Consider the following 8,759-nt stretch of genomic DNA (forward strand, 5'->3'; position numbering starts at 1 on the left):
AAATTAGGGACCAAAGAGACTTGTGCATGGAGGCAGAGGGTATGGCCAGGTATTAAATTAATATTTTGCATCTGTCTTTACCATGGAAGAGGATGCTGTCCTAGACCTAGGGAAGAGGATAGTGGTGAGACTTGATATGACAAAATGAGGTATTGGGAAGGCTGGCAGCGGACTGAAATTGAAAATATTAAGCCATTGTTGAAAACCCAACAGATACGGGCCAGTCAGTTTAAACTTGGTAATAGGGAAGTTTTTAGAAACAATAATCGGACAATTAACCGTGGTGGATTCAATCAGGAAAGCCAGCACGGACTTGTTAACGGCAAATTGTGCTTAACCAACCTGATCAAGTTTTTGATAAGGTAACAGGGTTCCTGAGGATAATGCAGTTGATGTACATGGATTTCCCAAAGATGTTTGACAAAGTGCCAAATATTGGACATGCCCGCAAAGTTGAAGCCCATTGAATAAAAAGGACAGTGACAGTCTGGATACCGAGTTGCTAAGTGACAGGAAACAGCAGTGGTAAATGGTTAGTTAAACTGCAGGAAGGTATACGGTAGTGTTCCAAAGGGGTCGGTCTGTGGTCCACTGCTTTTCTTGATGTATATCAAAGATTTGGACTTGGGTGTACAGGGCACAATTTCAAAATTCAGCCGACACAAACCTTGGAAGTAAAGTGATGTGTGGAGGATAGTGATCGACTTCAAGACGACATGGACAGGCTGGTGAAATGGGAAGACACGTTGCAGATGAAACTTAACTCGCGTGAAATGGTGTATTTTGGTTGGAATAATGAGTGAAGCACATGTATAGTAAATTGTACAATCCTAAATTCGGTGCATGCAGATACGTGTGCATAAATCGCTGAATGTGGCAGGGCAGGTTGAGAAAGCAGTTACAAGGCTTGCGGGATCCTGGACTTCCTCGAGGTACGAGTACAAGTGCAAATTATAATTAATCTGTTCACTGGTTCGTGCCCAACTGGAGTATTCTGAAATTCTAGGAACCGCACTTAAGGAAGGATGTGAAGACCTTTTTTAAAGGTACAGAAAAGATTTACGAGAATGATTCCAGGGATGAGGGACTTCAGTTACATCGATAGACTGGAGAAGCTGGGACTGTTCTCCTTTTGAATAGAGGAGATTTTCTAGGCGCTCATTCATGAGGGATCTGGATAGAGTCGATAGAGAAACTGTTCGCATTGGCAGAAGGGCCGGAAACCAGAGGATACATTCAAGGTGATTGGCAAAAGAACCAAAAATGATCTAAAACATTTTTATGCAGCGAGTGGTTAAGAACCAGAATTGCACTGCCTGAAAGGCTGGTGGAGAAATACTCTTCTTGTCCAAAAGGGAGTTGGACAAGTATCTGAAAGAAACATATTGCAGGGCTATGGCGAAAGGGCTGGGGAGTTGGATTAGCTGAGTTGCCATGGGCTCGAATGGCCATCTTCCACGCTGTAACCATTCTATGATCTGTGATACGACCTGGGAACTGACTCCCATTACCTGAAGTGGTGCACCCTAATAGTTCAGGTCCTGGTACCTGTGCAAATTCCTGGGTTTGGGGTGCTTTTCTTAATCTGCTACTTTTGTAGGGGGAGGGAGTGGCACGAATGGGTCCGCTGTGATTCTTTTGAAGAGCAGGGGTGTTATCCCCAGTGTCTGGGGATGAATATTTACTAGGTCAACGTTTATCCTCAATCAATGTAACAAGCAGATAATCTGGCCACTAACGCATCGCTGTTTGTGGAAGCTTGCTGTGCGCAAATTGGCTGCCGCGTTTCCCTCATTACAACTATAACTAGACTTCAAAAGTACTTAATTGTAAAGCGCTTTGGGCATCTTGTGGTCGTGAGGAGCTATAAAGTTTTCTTTCGCACTGGGAGGTTGACTTGTGTTGAAGTACGGGCAATCCAACTCTTGTTGTTTTCCGGAATGGATGAACAAACTGCCACCTCTGCTTGCCTTTGCTCCCAGGAGGCGCAGCGAATACTGGAGCCAATGAGCTTCGAGGAACGGGGAATGACCACAATCGATCGATTGCAAAGGGAGAGAGCGGAGCACAGACAGTTTAACGAAGCAATGATGCGTCTCGCGATTGCTGGTGCAGGTAAGCAGGCTGACTGCGGCTGTCCGCTCTGGAATAGGTTACACGTGTAACTTTCTGTGTGATATTTCCTCGTAATTTAAGAGCTTGCGTCCAATTTTCAATCTGGTCAAACTGGGCAGGCCAATATATCAAGGTGTAGTGCCCAGAAATATGCAGAGTACTCCCGATATGGTCTAACCAGAGATTTGTATACCCGCAGCATTACTTCTCCGCTCTTCCCCCGGCCCCTGTATTCAATTCCTCTAGATTTTATCTGTACCTGTCCATAACATTTTAACCTATATACATAGCCCCTAAATCTCTTTAGACCTCCACTGTTACTTTTCACCAGTTTGAAAGTACTTTGATCTATCCTTGCATCCAAAGTGGATTACCTCCCATTTGCTTACAATATTACAGTTTTGCCCACTCACTTAATCTATTAATACCTAGGAATGTTATGCTTTCATTTGCAATGCTGCATATTTTGTCATCGTGAACTTGGCTGTGCGCTTTTCCATCCTCTATCCTAAGTCGATAATAGTGAATAGTTGAGGCCCCAACGTTGATTCCTGTGGGACAATAGCCAAACATTGCCAATTATCCCTACTGTCTCCTGCCTCTCAGCCAAATTCCTAATCAGGTCAATGATTTGCTTCAATTCCAAAGGCCAAAAATCTTTGCGGGGCATGGGGCAAATTAAATGAAGTGTAGGAGGAAATATCTAGAACGGATTCACGTTAAAAAGTATCAGCAACACAGGTTAAGTACAAACCCTGGGTAGATGACAGTGGTGTGCTGTGCACATTTGTGGTCTCTCTCAAATATATATATCCGAGGCACTGGATGATAAATGAATTACATGGATAATATCATAGAAATGTTTAGCACCGAAGGACGCCATTGCAGCACATCGTGTCTGCGCTGACCGACAAAGCTACCCAGCCTAATCTAAATTTCCAGCTCTTGATCTGTAGCCCTGTAGGTTGTGGCGCTTAAGTGCACGTCAAGTACTTTTTAGCAAAGTTGAGCGTTTCTGCCTCTACCACCTTTTCAGGCCGGGAGTACCAGACCCCCATCACCCTCTGGGTGAACACATTCCCATCGCATCTTCTCTAAATCTCCTACCAATTACTTTAAATCTATGCCCCCTGAATGTTGGCCCTTCTACGGGAAATCGGTCCTTCCTATCCACTCTATCGAGGCCCCTCAGAATTTTATACATCAGTCTTTGCATAAATGATCCGACACAAGCGATTGAACGGGGTGGGGCACTGAGGTGACCTGAGGAAGTATATCAAAATCGAAAGAAGGGCTTTGAAAGACTAGATTAGAAATATGGCGGTTTGTGGAGAATACATCACTGTCATAATAAATGATGGTCAATAATTAACCAATAAAGATTGAGGGGAAACTACTTGGTGGATAAAATGTGGAACTGGATACGACGGGGAGCAGTTGAGGAAAGTAGCATAGATGCAATTAACATGGGTGAAAGGAATATAAGGTTTTACGTGTTGGGTTCGGTGAATTGGTTGGAAGGACGCACTTGTGTAGCATAAAGCAGCAGGGCTGAGCGGCCTCTTTCTATGCTGTGGAATACATGTAATAATCATGGGCATTCGTTATGTTTCACGAACTAGACTCTGGGAATAAATGACAGTACATGGAATCGAAGGCAACCAGTGGTAAGAAATTGGCTAGGGGCAGGGGACAGCGATACTGGCCATCTACTGCAATTGGCAGGGTGTGATTTGTGGTCCTCCTAGGGATCTGTACTGGGGCCTCAGATTTTCACTTTCAATGATTTAGATGAAACAATATCAATATAGAAATTTACAGTGCAGAAGGAGGCCATTTCGGCTAATAGTGTCCGCGCCGGCCGACACACAGCCGTATATCCAAGTTTTCTCATGCCAGCAAGTTGGCTGGCACAGTAACTAGTGTATAAGGTAGCAATTAAGTTTCAAAAGGCTATTAAAGTAAGGCACCGAAACTGCCAAGATGGCGTTTAGTGTGGGAAGTGTGAGATTGTCGACTTTAAATCCCGAGAACGTTGGATCATTATTTCTGTTCGGTTAGAAGCTCGGAACTCAAGCAGAAGAGATCGAGGGACCTCTGAGCAGATATCATTAAACCAGTGGGATTTACAAAAGACTACTGAGAATTGATTTCAGGCTCAAATCGCAGTGATCTTCGAAGCGGGCGCGGCCTCTGGCAACTTCGGGCTGGATTTGAATCTGACACCGAGGCAAACATCCAGCGTCTGAGCTGTCGGACGTTTCAAACTAATGGCTCCCGGCTCTGAACACCGAGATGCAGGAAACTTCCGCTTGTTTCCCGGCAGAGTCCTTGGGATTGGAGCCTTGTTCCTGATGGACTATTGAGGTGGTGGATTGAACAACAAGCCCGCACTGTTCCTCATTGTCCGTCTGCCTGATTGGGCTGCACCCACCAATGAATGTAGCAATTGCACTTTATATCCTCACGGTGGGCTGGGTGGAGGGCACGGTGTGTGAATAAGACAGAAATAACTGGAGGGCGTGGTTTACGATCAAAGCCTGGATTTATGTCACTTCTCCCAGAGGGCGAGATACAGCCATTGAGACATGAACGGGAAATCCCAGATCCTGCTGACTGTTTCTGGATTGTCGCCAGGGGACCGGGCGGGGTGTCCGGGACACACATTATTAGCGGGGGCGGGGGAGTGGGTCTATAACTGGACACTTAACACTGTCTTCAGACTGAAATCGCCTTTCTTTCCCTCTGAACTTCACAGGTGAACAACGCAGGTCCAGCCTGGCTGGCGATTGTGGAAACCGGGATCAGTGAAATGTGGACAGGCGGAATTTCCTGATCTGTGTACATTTCTCGTTGCTCAGTTCGGTCTATTCCAAGGTCCTTTCTGAAATGTTTGTTCTCTGGTTCAGTTTTACCTCTTCTGCCTGGGCTGCAGTCAGTGTAAACCTCCACCTTTCGTTACCTGAATGATTCCGGTCCACTTTATTGTCTCCAAACCCCAACTAGGCAGCGGAACTGTTCCCTCGGGTGGAGTTTTGAAAATGGACCAGGGCCCGAATGGTAACAGATTATGCCCGAAGTTTAATTCTCTGATGCCGGGCCAAGCTGGGTCTCAGCATGTCAATGTGACACTTCATATTCTTCATCCAGGCAGTAAGTGGACAGGGATGGCAAAATTGTTCATCGAATTAATTATTTATGTTTAACACACTTTTAGGTTCTCGTCTCTGATGCTTGAGCTTATTCCGGGTGAAGTGAGTAATTCGTTGTCAGAGGAATAACAAATGAGCCTGGGCGGGAGTCGGATGAACTCTGGCTTGGTCGTGCAGCAACAGATTTTGGAAATGTGCACTCCTGGTATAATGTGAATATTTCTGCTCCTTACTTTCACGCCTCTATTCCTTTCCTCCTGTTTTGGACCCATTAGGCCGCTCCTCCTGTTCACGAGCTTGCCCCACTGACCATGGCCCTACAATCACGGTCGAGCGTCAGCAGGCGGTCGGGACACTCGACAACAACTCCAGGACATCGTCCTCAAGTCAGCCTACCTAGATTAATGCTCGACCCAATGCTGCTGCTGCAACAAAGAACACAGATTTAGTGGAGGTCATAGCGAGATAAACGGTCGAGGCGAAAGTGGCAGAAGTCCAGGGCGAGGTGGCCCTCCAGTTACTTCAAGCCAGGAAATCCATGGCCGTACAGCAAGCAAGGGTAGGGGAGATGGAGCGAGCTGGGCAAGAAGCACGGAGGTCTTGTGTCCAAACCTCACCGGAACAGAACTCAAATGACCATGCCTCACAGTTTCGGCACCTCACAGCCAGGGCGGCTCACTCTGCCACTGCATTCCGACTTCAGCCAGCAGCCCTGATCATTCAGCCAGCCGGAACGGAATGAAGAGCTGTCCCCTCAGCCAGTGGCGTAGCACCAAACTACTCGAGCCTCCGTCATCTCGAGCCAGCAACCAACATGCGGGAACCAAACCTCGACCTAACAATGGCATTGCCAACACTCGTCACTGCCAGCCTGCACATGAGCCTGATGTTTATGATAGGATCCCAATCACGTTTCAGCCATGGCTGCACACATTTGAAGCCATGGTAGACAGGCCACGCAGAAACTTGCTTTTCTCATCAAGTATATAAAAAGAGAAACATCAAACAGTTGGTAAAAGTTCCGACACTGGTACTTTGCGGAACATAAAATGGCCTACCAGGAAGTGTGTAAGGAAATGGAGAGTTTTGGCACACGTTCAAGATTACCACATACATCTTTCGAAAGCTCGATAAGTTTCTGAAGTTCAAAGCGGATGAAGCCACAAACTTCCCGAACTTGCTTAATTATGTACAGAAATCGCAGTGCAGATGGATGACTTGTCCAAATTGTGGCTGCTCAATTATCCCAACTATCTTCGCCCAACACTCACAACTCCAGGTCTACCTATGCAACGCATGGCGAGAGATATATCGGAGCATAAGGCTGATAATGGCAGCGACTCATTTCACTAAGCTGGCTAAATTTCTTAAAGGAAGCCAGACCGCACAGCGTCCTTTTATGCAGTTAGCTCCGTACACCAGCTTCAGAAAAGATGCCAATCATTTTCCTCCGACAAATAAATTCCCCGGAACGACTGGCCACTTGTCCGTGCCTCTGGGTCCTACCGCGCCGAGGGCAGATGGGTACATATGGTGGAAGTCACGGTTGGCAGCGGTGGCACGTGTCATACCTATACGAGACTGAACTCTCACATAAGATGACACCCGCCTAGAAGCCAACTCACGCACTAAGAGGAACTGAACTGAGTAAACATTTGTAATCCTTGTTTCTAAACAGGGACTTTATTGGTTGGAGCGAGTTTAATTCTTGTCATGAAGTAATCTAACCATAGGCTGGCATTTTTCCGATTGAACGGAAAAGAGCAGAGAAAGAAAAACCACACGAAACCACCTGCCACAGATTAACAAGCATCCATTTTAGCTCAGATTGTGAAATTTTAGTTAAAAACGAACTTCCTTCTATATTAAACCTAACCAGAAGGAAAGTGATGTAAGACGCTTCTCATCCAATTGTTCTGGAATTGTTGTATGTGTGATGGACGGTAAATAAATAACTTCTCGATTACTGCTTTTATTCGATTGTAAATGTTACAAGAATGTTAGATCTGTATGCTATTCTTTATCAACAGTTTTCGCACTGCATTATAAAAGGATTTGGATTCTGAAGCTCAGACCCTCGGCCATATGCCTTTGTGCAGAGTTGAACCCAGCTGGAGAATTAGAGCTATGCTCACGTTATGCAACACTCTGACAGAAACCGGTACAAGGAACCCCAACGTTACACATTGATAATGCCCTCTCTTAATTCCCCATGCGTTTTGAATCTCCTGTTTCTTTTGCTCCAATCTACTTTGTTTATGGAACCATTGTCCCCTTGTTTCTGGATCTCGTAATTTCCCAATTTCTCTAACCAATTCCTCGTTTCTAGGGCTGAAATGTCCTTTGTTTCTGGAGCACCTGATTCCCCCTCATTCAGGAGCGAATTAACATATTTCTGGACAAAATTCCTCTGTTTCTGGAGTTCATAATTCTGGTGCTGGTGGAGAACCTAATTCACCAGTTTGTGGTGTTAATTCCAATGTTTTAGGAGTTAATTCCCGTGTTTATGGAATTCATTCCTGTATTTAATTTAATCCCATTCCATGTTTCTGGGGCAAATTTCTCTGTTCCTGAAGCTGCTAATTCCCATGTTTCAATTGCTCCTAATGCTCCTTTTACTGGAGCGACTAATACTCTAGGTTATAGATGAACTTGTTCCCCTTTTTCTGTAGATATTTCATTTGTTGACATCATAGTTACCCGGTTTCTGGAGCTCCAAATTGCATAGGTTATGAAGCACCTAATTGTGCTTTTTGCGTTGCTACCATTTCCACGATAAATATAGCTCCGAATTATATTGCTTGAGGTTCACTCTCCAAATCCTCCTGCTGCAGGAATAGTTAATTTACCTGTGTCTTTAGCCAACTCTCTTCTTTCTAAACTTAATTCCTCTTTTTTTGCAGCTAATTTCGCTGTAGAAAGTGAGTTCCCCCTGTTCCTGGAGCTCCCACTTCCCCCTGTCCCTGGAGCTCCCCCTTCCCCCTGTTCCTGGAGCACCAGGTTGTACTTTATACGTGTCTGAGTGCGGCGATATATATATAGCTGAATTGTCCCCAATATCTGACGCCTGACCCTATTCTCTGTCGCTATTAACTATTCTCACTCTATGACCTGCGGCCCCACACCCGTACCCCTCACCCCAGGTGTCCAAAATCGGCGGAATTATGAGAATGCTACAGAAAGAGGGGGATTTAGAGATCCAGAAATGGGGCAATAGGGATCTCTAAAATCAAGGTCAGGAAATAAATATTGGTAGAGTTAACCCAAACTAGTGCAGTTAACAGAGAACTCCCGAAGCAGGGTAAATATTTGCTCTGTTAAAAGGTATTTTGAGCTGCTAAAACAGACAAACCTGAGATTCAGAAACAGGAACATTGAAAGTACATTAAAGAGGGGCACTAACAACTCCATAAACAGGGAACATTTGCTCAAGGAATCTATCGAATTCGCAATGGCCTGCAATTTGCGTTAGTTGGACGATGTAGCTCGGCG

Source organism: Pristiophorus japonicus, chromosome 28 (assembly GCF_044704955.1).
Source record: "Pristiophorus japonicus isolate sPriJap1 chromosome 28, sPriJap1.hap1, whole genome shotgun sequence".
Classification (NCBI taxonomy): Eukaryota; Metazoa; Chordata; class Chondrichthyes; family Pristiophoridae; genus Pristiophorus; species Pristiophorus japonicus.